A 20292-nucleotide genomic window follows, 5' to 3' on the forward strand; every position below is an offset into this window, starting at 1 on the left:
GGTTTAAAGATGTAAAATTCCTACCTGGACTAAGTTATTTTAGGAGCTCTGAGTGCTGAGAGCCTCTGTTGCTTGCCATGTCAGTTTATCCACAGTGCTGCCTTGTTGCAGACTGTGAGATGGCAGTCCCAGATACATTGGCTGTTGTAGCAGCAACAGCAATAGTTACAATCACCCCAGCAGTGATGCCAAAGTCTTTTTTGCTGCATTAGGGCAAGTTGCATTTCTCCAGAAGAATACACTGGCATAGGTGCAATTCCAGGAACACGAACTACCAAGGCTGATATTTCAAGTGGTCATGTCCTGTTCAAATACTGAAAAGGGGCTTTTGCCACTCATCATGGTCCATACCAGTGTACAATTATTTTAAATGGGTCCTTGTTTCCTCAATGGGGAAAACTGTCAAAATGAATTCTGTTGTTGCAAGTTGTGTCAAGGGTAAACTGCTAATCTTCCAGTTCTTTGTTGGCTTCAGGATTAAAACTCACAGGTCTGGAAAGTTGATGTAGCAGGCCTGTTGAGAAACATGAAATCTCGAACCGACTGTTTCCTTTCTTTCTCAGGCTGTAGATTCAACGACATCAAGGGTAAGAAACAATGGCTCAGGGGATCTTGCTAGAACTGGCTTGGGCAGGATCCCACAGTCTCAGGTCCTATTTTTCTCTGCTCCATGCATCCTGTGAGAAAACACAAACATGCCCTCGACCCCAAATTAGGGTAGAATTGGGTCTTCTCCACTATCTATGCATGGATGCCTCCATTTGACCTTATCAAAAAGTGGCTCAAGTTCCACCATGGCAAAATCTGTCTGCAACAGATTGCTAACTGGCATCCACATTTAAAAATTTAAAAATGAGCCGGGCGGTGGTGGCACACGCCTTTAATCCCAGCACTCAGGAGGCAGAGGCAGGCAGATCTCTGTGAGTTCCAGGCCTGGCTGGACCGACAGCCTCTAAAACAATACAGAGAAACCCTGTCTCGTAAAACCAAAAAAAAAATTAAAAATGAGGAGTGCATGATTTAATGAATCATGAGGGGACTGGGGACCTTACTCCCCCTTTTTTATTTTTTGAAATTTTGCTTGAACTGTTTGCTAATCTATAGAATCTTCCATACAGATTTCTTTGTCTCTCAGGCCATGGTGTAGGCTTTTGCTATTTTTCCACTGACTGGCTCTGAGGACTCAAATGGTCAACCTTTCCTGTAAAGACATTGACTGGCTTGATGATCTTTTTGGCTATATCTAAAGCAATTTAGGTAATTTCTTAACTATATATGAAGCAAACAAAATATCCTTTTAATCATATTCAAGGCAATTTAAGCAGTTCACCCTCACGCATTCACAATCACATTTCATACATACCAGTGTGGCTACAACATACATTCAGAACATACATAGATCTTTCAGTCATCCTTTTTTCCTAGGTCTTGATTATTTTGATGAAATGAAATTTTCTTACCTGAAATCTCTTGTGACAGAAGGGCTCCAGCCAATCCTTGAATTAAAACAAAAGGTTGAAAAGTCCTGTGTGACCCTCATCATCCCTCCATTTGAGAAGTTCTGAGCTACACTCAGGGGCTATAGCTGTACCCACTCCTTTTAATTCTGTAGATGCAGGGTGTAGAAGCCAGGCTTTTTGTCAAAAGTTTTTGAGAGATGATTCACAAAATGTATCAATAGCCAACCCTGTATAAATGAAAAAAAATTATAAACAATATTCGGGAATGTGGGCATCATTGTTTACAAACTACTTCCTGCTATTAAGGGGCACTGAAAAACCATGGGGATCATGACAAAAAAAAGAAAAAGAAACCTGTTGAGGTCCTCATTTTTGTGGTCCTCAAGGCTGCATTATCTCAGCTGTTTTAGATGTTGGATCACCTGGGCCACTGCTTCAGGTGGTTTTGCTCCATCAAACCATACTAGTCTGGAAGGAACCCACAACTTTTTATTTTCTGTGGAAACAAAAGCAGAAATTCTTTTCCCAAGTAACCTGTCCTTATATTTAAATTTAGAAATCAAAGCATTTTCAATATATATAAGTTGGATTAATTCAGCACCATTGATAATCAAATGTCTTTTAGCAGTTACTGTTCCTTCCTTAGCAATTAAACAATTCAAAGACAACACAACAGAACACAGTATCCAGACTCTCCACTTACTTTCCATTCCATATAAATTTATCTTCTCCTTTTCTTTCACTTAATACCGGCACCTCATTTCCTAACTTACCAATTTTCAGTTCACCCAATTTCAAACCATCCTACAACCGAGGATGATGCCTCAGGCTAAAGCTTGAAGATTTACTCAATCCACCCTCCAACTGAGGGCGGTCTCTCAGATTCCCTTTTCGTTCCTGACCTTGATGTTGGGAGAAGGCCTAGAGATTTAACCTGGTACCCCTAACTTGGTACCCATCTCTAATATACCCTCATAGCCTTACTTGTTGGCCAGCCTTCGAGGGTCATCTCTCAGTTCCCCTTTACTTTCCTGACCTCAGTGGAACAGCCAAAAGGTTGGAGATTAAGTCAATACACCCTTCAACTGAAGGTGATCTCTCAGTTTCCCCTTACTTTGTCAAATTCAGTGGATCAGATGAGGCTGGAGACTAGTTCAATACACCATCTCCTTAGAAGGTAGTCTCTCAGGCAAAAGCCTAGAGATTTGACCATTCAATTTTACTGTTAGAAATTGAGGTACCTGTTTTTAAATCTTTTCTTTCTGGAGTCTCTCCTCTCCTAGTCTTCTTTCTGGCTGATCTTTCCCAGTCTTTCCAAGTCCCTCTGGATCTCGGTGGGACCTCAGATTGTGGCACCTGTGTGCCACAAGCAAGTCCAAGGAAAAGAAAGACAAGACGTCCAGCTGTTTGTAATAACAGAATTCACGTGCTGCCTTTATTGCCAGGAGAGTGTGTGTGTGTTGTGTGTGTGTGTGTGTGTGTGTGTGTGTGTGTGTGTGTGTGTCTATTGAAAGTGCTAAGAGGTCTCTCTTGTAGGGAGGAGGCAGTTTTTTTATTTTATTACTTTAATTTTTAAATAGCTTGCTTCACATGTCAATCTCAGTTCCTCTCCCTCCCCTCCTCCTGCACACTGCCCACAATCTCCCCCCAGCCTCCCACCATATCCCCACTTCCTTCCACATAGGATATATCCAGAGGCTGTCCTTTCTATCAGGGAAAGGTCCAGGCATTACCCTAAGAGTCCAGGCTGAGAGAGCATCCTGCTTTGTGCTATGGACACATGAGTCTGTTTGTATGCCAGGGATAAATAGATTATCCCATAGATTACCCAGGGTCCTATAGATTACCCAGGACTTCTACTGACTCTCACACTCAGGGGTTCTGGATCAGTCCCATGCTGGCCTCCCAGCTGTCGGTCTGGGGTCCAACAGCTCCCCGTTGTGCAAATCAGCAGTGTCTACTGGTTTTGCCTGCCCATTCTTTGCCAATTTGCTCATTGTTCCTCTTCTCTCTCTGTCAATGGGTTCTGTGGGTTCAGTTCAGTATTTAATTGTGGATGTTTGCCTCTGCTTCCATAAGTCACTGGATGAAGGTCCTAGGATGGCATATAAGGTAGATTTCAAGTTCATTATCACAAACGGGCATTTAAGGTAGTATCTCCACTATTGCTTAGCTTTCCAGTTGGTGTTATTCTTTCAGATCGCTAGAGGTCTCACTAGTGCCAGATCTCTCTTAAAACCTATGACTCCCTCTATTATAGTATTTCTCATCCTGTTCTCCCCCTATTCTAACCACACTCAACCTTCCTGTTCCCACATGACCTACTCTCTCTTCCTATTCAACCCCTCTCTTCTTCCCAGCTCCCACTCCCCCACAGCCCTTGCTGTGTTCTCAATCTGTTCAGGAGATCTTGCTTCATTCCTCTCTCTGGGGTACCATGCATATCTCTCTTAGGTTCTTTCCTGTTTTCCAGACTCTCTGTCAGTGGCATAGTAGACTGGCACTCCCCTGATCCATGTCTAAAATCCATATATGAGTGAATACATACCATGTTTGTCTTTTTGTGACTGGGTTACCTCACTCAGGATGGTTTCTTCTAGTGCCATCCATTTACCTGCGAATTTCAAGGTTCCATTGTTTTTTTTTTCTGCTGAGTAATACTCCATTGTGTAAATGTACCACATTTTCTCTATCCACTCTTCAGTTGAAGGGCATCTAGGTTGCCTCCAGGATCTGGCTGTTACAAACAATGCTGCAATGAACATAGTGGAACAAATGTCCTTGTTGTTTGAATTTGCATCTTTTGGATATATGCCTAAGAGGGGAATTGCTGGGCCCTGTGGTAGACTGATTCCCATTTTTTCTGAGGAATCTCCATACTGATTTCCAAAGTTGGCACTCCCACCAGCAATGGAGGAGTGTTGCCCTCTCTCAACATCCTCTCCAGCATAAATTGTCTTTGGTGTTTTTGATTTTAGCCATTATGACAGGAGTGAGATGGTGTCTCCGAGTTGTTGTGATTTGCATTTCCCTGATGATTATGGATGTTGAGTGCTTTCTTAAGTGTCTCTCATCCATTTTAGACTCATCTATTGAGAATTCTCTATTTAGTTCTCTTTGCCCCACTTTTCAAATTTTGGAGATAAGCCCTCTGTCAGATGTGGGGTTATTGAATATCCTTTCCCATTCTGTGGGTTGCCTTTTTGTCTTGTTGACTATGTCCTTTGCCTTACAGAAGCTTTTCAGTTTCAGGAGGTCCCATTTGTTAATCGTTGATCTCGGTGTCTGTGCTACTGGTGTTATGTTCAGGAAGCTGTCTCCTGTACCAATTTGTTGAAGAGAATCTCCCACTTTCTCTTCTAAGAGTTTCAGTGTGGTTGGATTTATGTTAAGGTCTTTTTTGTAAAGGGAAGCCTTTTTCTTGAGAGAAACCTTCCCGCCAACCTGGTTCTAGAGCCGCATCAGTCCCAAATAAAAACATAGGAGGCTATATTCATTATGAAGCTGTTGGCCTTACTTGTTTCTTACTGGCTAGCTCTGACTGAAGTAATTACCCCATAATTGTTAATCTAAGTATGTCTCTTACTGGAGAAGTTTCCGGGCTTCCTACCCTATGGCATTACATCTCCACTCTCTGAGTTTCTCCTTCTCAGAGTCCTCCTGGACTCCTAGTCCCACCTATCCTGGTTCCCTATTGGCCAACAATGCTTTATTGACATATACACAGGACTTCCCCCATCATCTCCTCTTTTCTGTCTAAACAAAAAGAAAGGTTTTAACTTTAACATAGTCAAATTATATATAACAGAACAGTTATCAAGTAAGAACACAGTTACAATATTTTGTCTATCAACATTTAGCAATATTTAAAGAAAATATCATCTATCCCATTCTTGTGAGTCCAAAGTCCTATATGTAGCTTATCTCTTATCATAAATAAGGAATACTATAATTATCTGTCTTCAACTCCATCAAAGACCACAGAAGGATAATACATAAACACTAGGATTGACAGAGACATCTTACTGCCTGGACAGTCACCCGAAGTTCCTCTGTAACATTGGGGCATCCATCTTCAGCCCATAGGCCACAATGTGTCCAGAAGATTTCTCAGCAAAGCAGGAAATTTCAAACTGTCCATCTGCATTGTCAGTCTGTCAGTCATTTTTCTTTGTCCTGTAGAAAGTCTCTTAGACTCTTCCATGAAGCAGGAACCCTGTAAGACTGAGTTCAGCAGTCACTTTCCTGTGGGTCCTGCGTGTCCAATTTATACAGCAACAGTCAAACAGTCTAGGCAAGGGCAGTTTCTTGCCCAAATGGCTAATCTTGCCATGTTGAAAGCAAACTCCATAATAAGTTTCTTCGATGCCCATCTTCCTCTCAGACATAATTGGTGCTGCCAGGAGCAGACATTTTTCATTGTCAATAAAAACCCTAACCCACTTTAAATGCCATTTTCTGAAGGTCTTTGAAAGGTTTGAAGACTGTCTATGTCAAATATATCTCTGTATATCTAGAAAACCTACCTAACCTAACTATAAGTTCTAACTATTATAAGTAACTATCTATAGTCTGTATTGAATTATGCATTATGTTTTAAAAGATCAACATAAGCACAAAACTTAATGAAGAGGAGAAATATGCACATCACAAAATTGACCTTGAATTTGTATCAATAAATGAAAAACCATACCCATGCCATAATTCCCCTACTTACCATTAAAAAGAGATTGGTTGTGATCATTAACCAATTATAAACAATCCCATTTAAATGAAAACAATGTTTTATAAACAAGACGGGAATTAGGACGTCGCTCATTCCAAACTGCTTTGTGCTGGAAGGGGGCGCTGTTTATACCATGAGGATCATGGCAAAACTCAGAAACCTGTATAAGTCCTTATTTTCGTGGTCTGTAAAGCTCCATCATCTTAGCTGTCCCAGTTGTTGGAATACCTGGCCCACTGCTTCCGGGGGTCTTGGTTCATCAAACCACAGAAGCCTGGAAGGAATCCTCAGCTTTTCATTTTCTGTAGAAGCATAAATAAAAACTCCTTTCCCAAGTAACATATCCTTATACTTAGAATTTGAAGTCAAGGCATTTTCAAAAGACATAAATTGAATTAATTTAGCAACATTTATAATCAAGTGTATTTTAGCAGTTGTTCCTTCCTGAGCAATCAAAAAACTGAAAAACACAATAGCGTACAGTATCCATACTCTGTGTATTTTTCATCTTTACGTGGCATATTTATTTATCTATTATTTTTATTGCTCTATTTTTTTTACTTTTATTTATTTTTCTCCTAGTCAGGGTTTCTCTTTGGGAATCTGCCTGCCTCTGCCTCTGCCTCTGCAGCAAATCTTACCGGTATGTGCCACCACAGCCACCTTCTCTATTTTTATTTGCCACTATGCCGTTTTTCTTTTTCTCTCTCCATCTTACATATATTTTTAAACACACTGTAAACCTTTAGAGGTTTTGTTCATCCAAGTCTGACTTGACTGTAAATCTGTATGTTTTTCTGGCCACGTGTCTTATCTGTTAAAACTGTGGCTGTTTAAACTGCCGTTTTTTTCCAAGATGGTGGGCGTAAGCGTGACTCCTGCTGCCGGCTTGGAGATGAGGTCACTGCTACTTCCAGCTGTAAGTACAACTTTTAAATCATTAGCAAATCCTCTTAAAAGAACCTTATCTCCTCTGATCTTGGATGCTAAGCAGGGTTGGGCCTGGTTAGTACTTGTATGGGAGCAGTCTTATATATAGGCTTACAGCACAGTGGAAAAACCCCAGGTGGATGAGAGCCTGTTTTCCTCCTGCTAGATGTTGATGTCAGTGAGGCAATGCAGGGACAGTAAGCCAGGACTAGAAAACAGGATGTAACTATGGCTATCAGCTGACAAACAACTCAGAGACCCTGTTGGGCTAGGGTGCAATACTCCTTGAATCCTAGTCCCACCTATCTTGCATTCCTATTAGCCAACACTGCTTTATTTATCAACCAATAAGACAAATATATACACAGTAGGAATTCCCCATCAGATAGTTATTGTTAATTTACAACATGAAATTGTTAAAGGAACAGCATAAAAATCAAAGAAAGAAAAGGATAACAACAACTATGTTTTATTTAATGTTCTATTGCTATGAACAGAAATGATGTTCAGGACAACTCTTTTCTTTTAAGTTAAATTAAAAACCATCTTATTTTACATACCAATCTTAGTTCCTCCTATCTTTCCAAGGTCCACACCAATCACCAATATAACCCTTTATCCATTCCCTAAGGAAGATTAAAGCCTCCCATAGGGGAATCATCGAAGTCTATCACCAATATTTATCCCTAGTTCACAGAATTTGGGTGTCCATTCCCTATGGAGAGATACATTCTTAGCCTAGAACCATGGGGAAGCACCTAGGCCCTGTCCCAAATTATTTGACAGGGCAACTCTTCTTTCCCCCTTTTTAAATTTTAATTAGATACAAGCTTATTTTACATGTCAATCCCATTTCCCTTTCCCTCCACTTCCCCCCGGCCCCCATGGTCCCCTATCCTATCCACTTTCTGCTCCCAGGGAAGGTGCTGCCTTCCACTGGGGATCTTTAAAGTCTGTCATATCTCTTGCAGCAGGCCCTAGACCTGCCCCCATATGTCAGGGCTGAGAGATTATTCCTCTATGTGGAGTGGCCTCTGAAACCCATTCCTGTATTAGGGATAAATACTGATCCACTATCAGTGACCCCATAGATTACCCAAGCCTCCAAGCTGACACCCTTGTTCTTGGGTTCTGGAACTGTCTTATGATAGTTTTCAAGCTATCAGTCTAGGGTCCATGAGCAATCCCTTGTTCAGGTCAGCTGTTTCTGTGGGTTTCTCCATCCTGGTCTTGACCCCTTTACTTATCACTCCTCCCTCTCTGCAATTGGATTCCAGAGCAGCTCGTTGTTTAGCTATGGGTGTGTTTTCTGCTTCTATCATCTACTGGATAAAGGCTCTAGGATGGCATATAAGGTAGTCAACAATCTCATTATCTGAGAAGGGCATTTAAGGTAGCCTCTTAACTATTGCTTAGATTATTAGTTGGGGTCAACCTTGTAGATCTCTGGGATATTCCCTAATGCCCAATTTCTCTTTAAACCTATAATGGCTCCCTCTATTATGGTGTCTCTTTTCTTGTTCTCTTCTATTAAAGGAAACATTTAATTGGAGCTTGCTTATACTTTTAAAGGTTTTGAATATTATCTTCATTTCAGGAATTATTGCAATGTGCTGGCAGACATGTCTCTGGAGAGGTAGCTGAGAGCATCATGAAGAAAAAGAGACAAATGGGCCTGGCTTAAGCATTTGAAAACCCAAAATCAACTCCAGTGACATACTTCCTCCAACAGAAATGTAACTACCTCCTAATTATCTATTACTGCCACTTTCTAATGGTCAAATATTCAAAACTGTGATCTTATGGGATGAATGTTTATATAAACTACCACAAGGAAAAGTTATTGGAAATTTAAACAGACATCCTAAACACACAACTTTAATGTGTGCATTTTGTTAAAAATATTCTTTTATGAAGTTCAGGTCATATAAATTCACTGATTTATTTATTTATTTTAACTCCACATATTTCATTTATTTATTTATTTTTGTTTGTTTGTTTTTCAAGATGGCTTCTCTTTGTAGCCTGTCATGGCACTCACTCTGGAGACCAGGCAGGTCTGGAATTCAAAGATTTGCCTGCCTCTGCCTCCTGAGCACTGGAATTAAATGCATGTGCCACCACGGCCCAACTCATATTTCACTTCTAAATCCATAATTTCACAAAAACAACTCTAAATCTGTGTAAATTTTCTTTCATGTTACCACATATCGCCTCTCAGTGTTTTTGGTTGCTGTAACACTGTCTTGACTATTGTTTCAAGCTTGCAGTATTGATTCTGCCAAGATAGAATTTACCAAGTTAAAGAAGCAATTTAAAAATTGCTGTGTAATTATTCAAATAGTTTCATGCATATAGCAAATGAGATCTTTGAAATAAAAGTTGAGTGTGCCCATTTAACGTAGCTCACTTTGTGTCTTCTAATCCCAGATAAAGTTTGGTCAAATTAAATTCCATTCAGGTTTTCTAGGTGTCATTTTCTGACATATTTCTCATTCTGCAAACATACCACTACTAATTTCTGTTATATACTTAACTATTTTTCAACTTAGGAAGCCCTTTATGGTACCCTGTCTAAATAAACCCCTACTCAATACATTTACAGATACTTTTTACAACATCTAAGTTTCATACCATCTGGTACATTTACATATTTATTTTTATGGTTGTTTACATCTATATGTATTTATCACATTAGCTATAAGCTCCATGAATGATGAATTAGGTATATTTCATTACACTGTGTAAAAGTCTCATTTAGTTAATCCAATTTAGTCCAAAATTCCAATTTAGTTGGTATCGATTTTAAATTTCAATACACATACACACAAATAGTATAATGAAAAAAAACTGGTACTCGTATGCTTCATGGGATAAAAATATCTGTCTTATTAGATACACATTATGAAATATCATATTTTGAAAACCCAGTCACATCTGGTAGAACTTCAATGACAATAACACAATTAGGGATCTTTGTGGTAGCAAATTAAATCTTGCTACCTGACTTGTTCCTTAGTCACACTTCTCATCATCAGTCAGTCAAGTAGGGATGTTTGCTACCTCTTTTAGATTCTATTTTTCATTTCTTATTTGTGTAACATATCCAAGTGAATCTTCAGGTTAATAATACTCTTCTGACTCATCACAAATGAAAGCTTATTAGCTCCAGCAGGGTAATTTTCCAATATACTTAGTGAATCATAACTACACAACTAGTAATTAAACCTTTTATAGATAAGAAAATATAAGGAGAGGTAAAGTGATTTATTCAAGATAATCTTGTACTATAGTAATTATAGTATCAGTGATGGCTAAGTGAACATAAATACTTGTAGAGTGACTTAACCATCTTTAAATTGTACTTGATATTTGATTTTTAGGCTTCCATGAGTGATATTTTACTTTGAATCAAGACATTAGTCTAAGCATATGTTATTAGAATAAAAGAAGTGAAGAGCTTTTCCCTGTTAAACTGAGTTAAAGTATTGCAAATTTTATTGATCAGTTACTCTTTATTACATATTTGTATGCCCCCATGCTATGGAATACTCTAGAGAATGCTAAGCCAATAAAATTTAGTTTTACTTATTTGAAAGGTTTTCTGTTTTTACTCTGCCAGAAAGTTATTAATAAATAAAAGTTCAGGTTTCAAATAAAAAAGAGTTAAAGAGCAAATTAATTAAATAATCATCCCTAGATCTATCTGCAATGGTAAAGTATAAGTAAAAGTCAGACATATTACCACTTATCCAGGCCTAATATTTTATCTTCTGACACCACTTTGTCCCTCAATTTCTTAGCTTTCTGAGAGCTGTCAGCACTGCATGGGATACAGTCCTCTGCGAATGTCTAATAATGGTAGTAAGAAATAGACAGACCCATTAACTGGTAACATTAGGAGATACCATTTTTTCTAAGCACTTACTGACATGTTTCTATAAGAATGTGTAGCCTTCCACAAAGTAAGACTAACACTGATAAATTATTTGAAATATTTTCACAAATAAATGTAAAATATTTATAAAATGGATTGATAAGGCAGCTATATTTTTGTTCCTACTAGCTTTGTACCCTGAATTTCCCACCTTATTTTCTGTCAGTACATTCTTCTCATTGTATAGCATTTCAAAATCATCTAAATATTCTGAGCTTAGTGGTCCAGGCTTCTACTACTAGGTATTTATGATGATAAGGAAGGATGACATAAATGTTGGTAAGGCTACATAGTAAGTTCAGGGAAAGTATGGAATTTTACACTACATATTCAAATATAAATTAAAAGAGATCTATCTAAGGGATACAGTGATTGCTTTCTATGCATATAAGCTACTTTAAAGTCAATTCCCAGTATTACCCCATCCATTCCTCAAGCCTCATTCAAAATATGTCATTTCCTGTATACGTTTTCTCCTCTTATACATGTGGTTAGATAGAATTGCATGAAAACTCCTTCTAAAGCTATAAAATTAGGTGTTTTTTTGAGCAAAGGCAAGTATTATCATGTGCTAAAACAACTATCCAGAGTATGCCATTGCAGTATTTGAGGCTGAATGTCATATTGAGATTTAGAAAATGCTCAAATGAAGAGTATGTCAAAACATCCCAGTCTCACATATTATTGTATAACCGTGGATTCCTATTGACCTCCTTTCAATAGCATCTGACAAGAAAAGACAATACACAGGGAATGGGATGGATTATATAAATGCTATAGACTTTTAGTCTCTCTTTTACAATTGTAAACGTGAGTATCCCCTTGAGATAAAGAATTTCTCTTCACTAGCCAACAAAACACTTCATAAAATAATCTATAACTGTGTAACAAAGGGTTTCCAATTTTGGACATCAATTTAAGAATTTCTTTCAAAGATGTTGAAAATGACAGTCATGCATATTTGGCAATTAAGTCATTATTGTGAAATTAAATGATATTTAACTCAAAATCCATTAACTTGCTATTTACTAGGAAGAAATGAAAACAGACAAGTCAAGTAAAACTTGTCAGAGTAAAGTTTGATATCCAGAATCCAGTGTGCAATATACATAAAACCTATAGTGAGCAATAAGTAATTGTTTAATAATTTTTCTTTTCCCTTATCTCTATATGTATTTAAATATGGAGTGCAACTGTATGTGTGTTCATATAGCATACAGTTGTGTTTTTGCATGTGTGCATGTACATATGCTTATGTGTGTGTATGTGTGTGTACTTGTCCCATTGGAGATATTTAGATACACAATTAGATGCCATTCACCTTCTTTTAGGAAGTAGATAGTATTTTTAAATAATATGTACTTATCACTTGGCTAGCTAGATTGGCAGTGTGAAATAGGACTCTGTCTGTTTCTGCTTTGCCAGAAAGAGAATTATAATTGTATACCACCATGCCAAGGATTTTTACCTTGATTATCAGGAGTAACATCAAGTACTCATTCACACATTGCAAGCTATTAACCTACTAAGGTATGTCCACAGCCTGATGTTTTTCAATTGAATATATCTTATGCTATGATTTTGTCATAGAAAAATCACAACAAAGGGGTACATCAGATGTTAGCAGGTGATAGATATATTTATTACTTTGATTTTGGTTGTGAAATATACATCAGTTTTCTAACTTACACTCATTATTCCTCAATAAAGAAATGGGTAATACATGAGTCCCAGGAAGAAGAGAGGATGATAGAGTACACAGAGCTAGCTTTTCTTCCAGGAATATATGGTTCAACCTCTCAATATGAATGTAGTAGAGGTTCTTTGTGCTTGTTTGATGTATTTTTTTCATTTATTAATGTAATTATTTTTTACATAAGTTATACTATCTTGTTCAGTTTTACTTCATAAGAGAAATGTTCTTGCTTCACAAGAATGGATATTTTTCTTTCTTTCTGGTTCACACTAATGTCTTTTTTCTTCAGAGATTTTTATCACATAGAGATTGTAATTGGGTTTCTCTATTCAATATTTTTCAGCTGCTTAAAATAAAAATCTTTAACAAAGCATTAACATGTTGAGGTAACTATTCTTAGTTGTCAATTTGACTACATCTAGAATTAACTAAAACCCTGAAAACTGAGGGACACATTTGTCAGGGATTTTTGCTTAACTTGAAATTAGAGATCCACTTCTAATCCACAGTTTTGAGGTGAGCAGACACTCTTTTAATCTGGATGTTTTGATGATGGAAGTCACACCTCTAATATGGGCAACACCTTCTGGAATGCTATATAAGGACAAACCTGATGGAAGCTTCTCTGTTTGTCTGCATACTCTCACCATACAACCATGTCCATTCCACTCCTGGCATTGGAGCCTATTTCTTTATAATTCTTATATGCTGAATACCCGATGAAATATCCAGCCTTGTGGACTAAGCAAACATCTACCAGATTATTGGAACTTCCATTCATAGGCAGGGATTGTTGGATTAGCTGGCCCACAAACTGAAACTCACTCTATAAATCATTAATCCATTTTCTCAATTAGATGCATATTCATTCTATAAATTCTGTTACTGTAGAGAACTCTGAACAATATATATGGTTTTCATCTTCTTCTTCTTTGTCCTCAGTTTTTTTTGTAAAAAATTATCAAAAAGATAATGCAGATATAGACTAAAATGGTGAAACACATTATTTGCAATAATGAATTAAATGATGCAATCATAAAACTAAATAAGGAGAAAAATGCATTTATTTCTTTATTTCTAAAATAATCACTGCTTTTCTCTTTTTAAATTGAGTTTTATTTAAATTAGAAACAAACCTGCTTCACATGTCAATCCCAGCTCCCTTCTCCCCCTCCTCCCCTGGTTCTAACCAACCCCCAAAACCCCATTCCATCTCCCATCTACTTCCCAGGGAGGGTGAGACCCTGCATGGGGGATGCCCAAAGTCTGTCAAGTCATTCAGGGCAGGGTCTAGGCTCTCCCCTACATGTCCAAGTTCAGAAAGCATCCCTCCACATGGAATGGGCTACCAAAGTTCACTCATACAACAGGAATAAATCCTGACCTACTACCCTAGGCCCCATAGATTGCCAAGGATTCCTCACTGATACCCACACTCAAGGGGTCTGGATCAGTCCCATGCTGGCCTTTCAGGCATCAGTCTGGGGTCCATGAGCTCCCCCTTGTTCAGGTCAGCTGTTTCTGTGGGTTTCACTCACCCGATGACCCCTTTTCTCATCATTCCTCCCTTTCTGCAACTGGCTTCCAGGTGTTCAGTTCAGTGTTTAGCTGTGGGTGTCTGCCTCTGCTTCCATCAACCACTAGAATGAAGGCTATAGGATGGCATACAAGGTATTAGTGAATTTCATTATTGTCCACTATTGCTTAGATTGCCAGTTGGTGTCATCCTTGTAAATCTCTGGAAATCTCACTAGTGCCAGATCTCTCCTCAAACCTATGATGCCCTCTATTATGATATCTCTCATCCTGCTCTCCTCTATTCTTCCCCTGATTAAACCTTCCTTCTCCTGCATGTTCTCCTCTCCCCATCTCTCCTCCCCTCACTTTTTCCATCTCCCTTTCTGTAGGGAGAGATCTTAAAGTTCTGTGCCAATGACCACACCCACTTTAGTCATGGCTACAGGAACATAAGGACATTGAAATGAAAGGTTGTGCAGGGGAGTTGCATGCTCTCTTTCAGCCTTCTGGTCTGGTCTTGGGAAGCTACTAACTCACCTGGGTTGCAGGTTTCTCTTGACAATCATTCCACAATAAATCATTACCTATGCAGACTACAAAAACCAAGGTCTTTGCCAGGTTTCTGTGTTTTGTCATGATCCCCAGGGTATGAACAGCACCCCCAACTAGGAGGAAGCAGGTTTGAATGACCAACACCAAAATTCCCAAGTATTGTTTATAAATTTTGTTTTCACTTAATTGTGTTTAGTTATAAATGGTTAATGAACACAACCAATCTCATTTTAAAGGTAAAAGGAAATATGATATAGAAATGAATAATTTGTATTGGTATGGATTTTTTATTTATTGAGGTCAGTTTTGTGATATGTATAAGTCTCCTCTTTTTCAGGTTTTGTGTTTGTATAACTCATTTAAAAATGTAATGTATAATTAAATACAGATTATAGTTAGTTACCTGTGCTAACCAGAACTTAGTCAGGTTAATTTGGTTTTCTAGATATACAGAGATGTACTTGAGATGGATAGATATTTTTCAAACCTTCCAAAGACCTACAGAATATAAGATTTAGGGTTTTTCATGATAAAGAGACACAACTACTCCAGACACACCAGTTACATCTGAGAGGAAGATGGGCATTGAAGAAACCCGTTATAGAGTTTCCTTTCAACATGGTAAGATTAGCCATCTGTGCAAGAAACTGCTCTTGTCTGCACCTTTTGACTGTTGATTTATAAACTGAACATTCAGGACCCGCAAGAAAGAGACTGCTGAACTTACAAAAAAGATGGGACAGTCCTACAGGGTTCATGTTTCTTGGAAGAGTCTGCCAGACATTCTACAGGGCACAGAAAAATGACTGACACACTGCCAATGCAAATGGACAATTTACAATTTCCTGATTTGCTAAGTCTGCCAGACACACTGTGGCCTATGGGCTGAAGATGGATGCCCCAATGTTACAGAGAAACTTCAGGTGACTGTACAGGTATCAAGCTGTCTCTCTCAATTCTTTGGTATGCATATTATCCCTCTGTGTTCTTTTATGGAGTTAAAAGCAGATCATTGTAGTTATAGTTTTTCTTAGTTATGATAAAAAATAAGCTATATATAAGATTTTAGATTCACACAGATAGGATAGATGATAAAATACTTTCTTTAACTCTTACTAAATGTTAATGTACTAAATATTATATTTATAGTTCTTCCTTAATAACTGCCTTGCTATTTTTTTTTACTAAGTTAAAGTTAAAACCTTTCTTTTATTTAGACAGAAAAGAGGAGATGATAGGGGACGTCCTTCTATGTATATGTTGTCCTATTGGTTGATAAATAAAGCACTGTTAGGGACAGCATGAGTCAACCTGGACAGGAGATCCCAGAGAGGCCAAGTGGAAAGAAGTCAGCACCCACAGGAGCCATAGCTCACCTCTGACCTGAGTGGAGCAGGAGTAGACTGGCACTCTCAGCAGGCTCTTAGTTAATTGGTCCTCCAGGGCAAGTTGACCTGGCTGCAGTCCCCAGACCAGGAGATCCCATAGAGGGCAAGCAAAAGTATTCACATGAATGTTAACAATAAAAATAACCTGTGATTTTTCTTAACAATTGGTAATTTTCCTTTGTATAACCAAAATTATTGATTGAACTCTTCACAAAATTATATTGCATCTCCTCATTCATCAAGTACACAAAATATGGGGAAAAGAGGGACAAATTATGCGTAATGTTGTGTTTTATTTTGCACATTCATGTTGAGTCCCATCTGAATATTTTATATTTAATTAATTAAAAATAATTATATTTAACAACCACCAACAAAGCCTGTAAAAGTGATTATGTGGAAAAGGAGACTAATGTAGTTGCAAATAAATTTGCATAGAAATGGAAACAAACATTCTTAGTACAGCCAATGACAGATATTCATTTATTTTACAGCATTCACATTACTGGATTTACCCATGTATAAAGTGTTGATATGTTAAAATCCCTTCCTTGTGTGTTTCTTTTTAAAGAGGAGTTCAGCAACTCTAGCTATTTACAAGTTGAAGGACAAAAGCTATGTTGTGGAAGATGCTATACCTCTAGTTGTTATTCCTCATTTGTGTACTATGAATTGGTATTAATCTTTATCATTTGTAAGTAATAGACACCCCTGTTGTTTTCCAGACATAAATCTTCTAAAATTTCTCAAAATATAGTTATGATTGTTTTCTTGTTGTATTTTTCATTCACAATGCCCAGAGCAAACATTTGTCTACTTGATTAAGGGCATAAATTCAAGAACAGAACAAGCTAAGATTTTAGGAACCTGGCTTTCCATGTCAGAGCCAAAATCTGTAGGGATAAGTGGTTCAAAAATCAATAACATGTGACAAACAGAAGAGAAAATACCAATAAGTAACTACTTCATTCAAAGAAAAGTAATCCTACACTACACTTCAGATGGTAATTCAGATGATTCATTGTATTCTATAGCATATTAGCAGAAGCCTATTGTTTCAGTGTGTTGTCTAAATAATACTCTAAATAAGTTATTTTGGTTGCTTCTTCAAACTCATGCACTTATTCAATAAACAATTTGCCTATGGCTAATGAGGCATGTGGCAAGTCCTATGAATGCTGAAAGCATGAAGCTATTACTGTGATAGTTATGTTTGAAAATATAGCTCTACACATGTGATGAAAATTACTCATATTTTCTATGAAAACTTATTTCAGTAAAATAATTCCAAAACAGGGAAATGATTTCACATGAAATATAATGATATTTATCTATTGTCTACATGTTAGATACTTAATTTTCATCCTAAGCTACAGAATCTGAAAATACTATTCATGTGTTCATAAGTCCAAATTAAAGAGGCTAGTCAACATGACAAGGTTTGGTATTGATGTATCATGAGATACTATATCTTGCAATATACATTGTCTTCAAATTTTTAAAATATTAATTAATATATTTTCACTGCATTATTTTGTTACTCCATATGCACAAGCCTAGAGTTCAACTTGGCAGATGGCAACAAATTTATGACCAGAATCTTGGTTAAAAATTTCTTGAATTCCTCATATTAGATTTTTGGTTACTAACACTACTTAAAAAACAATGGGGAGGATTTTCTCAAAAGTAGAACAATAGTTAGTCAGCTAAATATACAAACTGAATATCAAATCCAAGCCACACATTTTATTCTCTTACAAAAGAACTTAATGATATTCAAACAAAAATAATGTTGAAGAATACTGTACCCTGGATTATTTTAATACTCACTATTACACAAAATTAATAATTTTATGGAATACAGAATAAGTGAGCTGGACAAAGACACTAAAATATCTTCTGTAACAATGTAATGTTTAATCTCTTTCAAAACAACATTACATTTCACATTTAATATTGAAAGGGAAGAGACAGATGAGGAGCATTTAAAGTAGATAAAGAGAAAGGCTTAATTGTTCAGGCAAATACACCCATAACACATATTAGTGCTGGCAGGATGTTTTCACATAAATGTGTAAGATATAGTACAAAATATATGGAAAATTTCATAGACATGCTTGAGATGACAGTGTGATAGTTCCTATCTATGTTCCATCACTATTTTTTGAAGAAGTCAAGAAATTATTCCATATTCTTTTATAAAGCAATCCAACATAATAGTATCCAGAAATTAATTCAAATTATAACCTTTTACATTCATATAATTCTGTTTATGCATATGGGACTGAAAAAGAATTACAACTGTGCTTAAACAATCAACAGTTAAATAAAGCTAAATAAAAGAGATTTTAATTTTCTATTTCTTAAGACAGAATATTCTCAGATGCAAACAGTTTATGGCATACACAGAAAGAAATTCAAATAGTATATAATTTAAAGAAACAATTTTGATTTGTATCTTAAGTGTGCTTAACTATTTATTATTCTATTTCAAAATAAGAGCAACATCATAAATAATCCAGACAACCAAATGAATGAAAATAAGCATGGAAAAGTTATAGAAAGTATCAATGTAGTGAATTTTATCTTGCAATATCCTAGAAAACAGATAAAAGTAATAGAGTCTATTTAAAGAGATTATAAAATTTTACAATTTAACTAAAACATTAAAGGATGACACTTAATCATATTTCTCAATCATTGCAAACCGTGTAAGTTATATAAAGTTTATAATCCTTTAGAACATTTTAAAACAATTTCATTTTGCAAAGTGGATGTCACACATGACATTGATACATTCAATTTAAAATATTATTTTCATCTCTGTTATATCACAGGAAAAACTTTGTGGCAAAGTAGACAACCTGTACAAATGTTGAGTTTTTTATCAAAACTTACACATAAACTTTTTTTTTTTAAAAATTAGTGCTGAGCCTTTTCTTGTAGCTGTGTCTAGATGTTCACTTATATGTTATTCATATGTATGTATGAGTGCTTGTGCATATGACTATGAAAGGTTTACAAGTGAGAAAACTTTTATGATTGCTGTTGGTTAACTAGTTAGTATGTTTTTCCCTTGGAAATTCTCTCTCTCCAGTCTCAGCATTCCAAAGATGCTTATAGTTCTTTGCATATAATTGAAGCCTGTGAACCTTCTCTGTCCATGTTAGAATAGTGTTCACAGATTGGTGTAACCCTCACCCCTTGTCAATAAGAGTTCTCTTTGTAATAGTAAGAAACCATCAAAGAAAAACTACAACTTATCAAACTTCAAAAAATTCAGAGTTGTTAAGCCCTGTCCCAACTGATAAAATTACAGCACAGTTCCTGTGCCTAAAGCTAAAATGATTATTTCAGGAAGATGCACAGAAGATTAAAAGAGTCAAAGACATAGGCAGTTTTCTGTAAGAAAAGTAGCTTTCCTTATATATCAGGCCCAGAGTAGGTAGAACATACTCTGATGGATGACCAGTACTGATTGTACTCAATGGGTCTAAAACACAAATATTTGGGTGGATATGGAATTGTAGATTATTCTTAGAAGAGTTGGCTGAGTGGAGTAATTATGACCAAAATGGAATGTATGAAATTGTTAAATAATTATCGAAAATTCTGTATAGCAAGATAAACATATAGGAACTGAACACAAGAATAATTGAAGAAAGATGAAGAAATTTTTAAATATTATGTTTATTTATATTGTGCTAACACAATTGTTTTGACTTAGATTATTTTGTGGACTCAGTTGTTCAGATTGAGACTTCATAACAATTATATTTTTATGGCACAATTATAAAGCAATATAAATTTCAAAATGATTAAATTGAGAAATTGTTTATAATTATTACTTGGTTTAGATTATAAACACAATAACCTTACACTTGAGACTTATATGTTGTGTAAGGGCGATAAGATAATCTCTCAATGTCACAAAATGTCAACTAAGAAATGAGAGTGGAAAGTTATTTTAGGATATTTTTCCCTCAGTATAGAATGATTTTCTGTTGTCAAAGTATGAAATTCAAATCTTGAGAGGAAGAATTGGAATGCTTACCAGTTGTCAATATTACAAAAGGTAAAAAAAA

The sequence above is a fragment of the Mesocricetus auratus genome, unplaced genomic scaffold (assembly GCF_017639785.1).
Source record: "Mesocricetus auratus isolate SY011 unplaced genomic scaffold, BCM_Maur_2.0 Super-Scaffold_2245, whole genome shotgun sequence".
NCBI classification, from domain to species: Eukaryota; Metazoa; Chordata; class Mammalia; order Rodentia; family Cricetidae; genus Mesocricetus; species Mesocricetus auratus.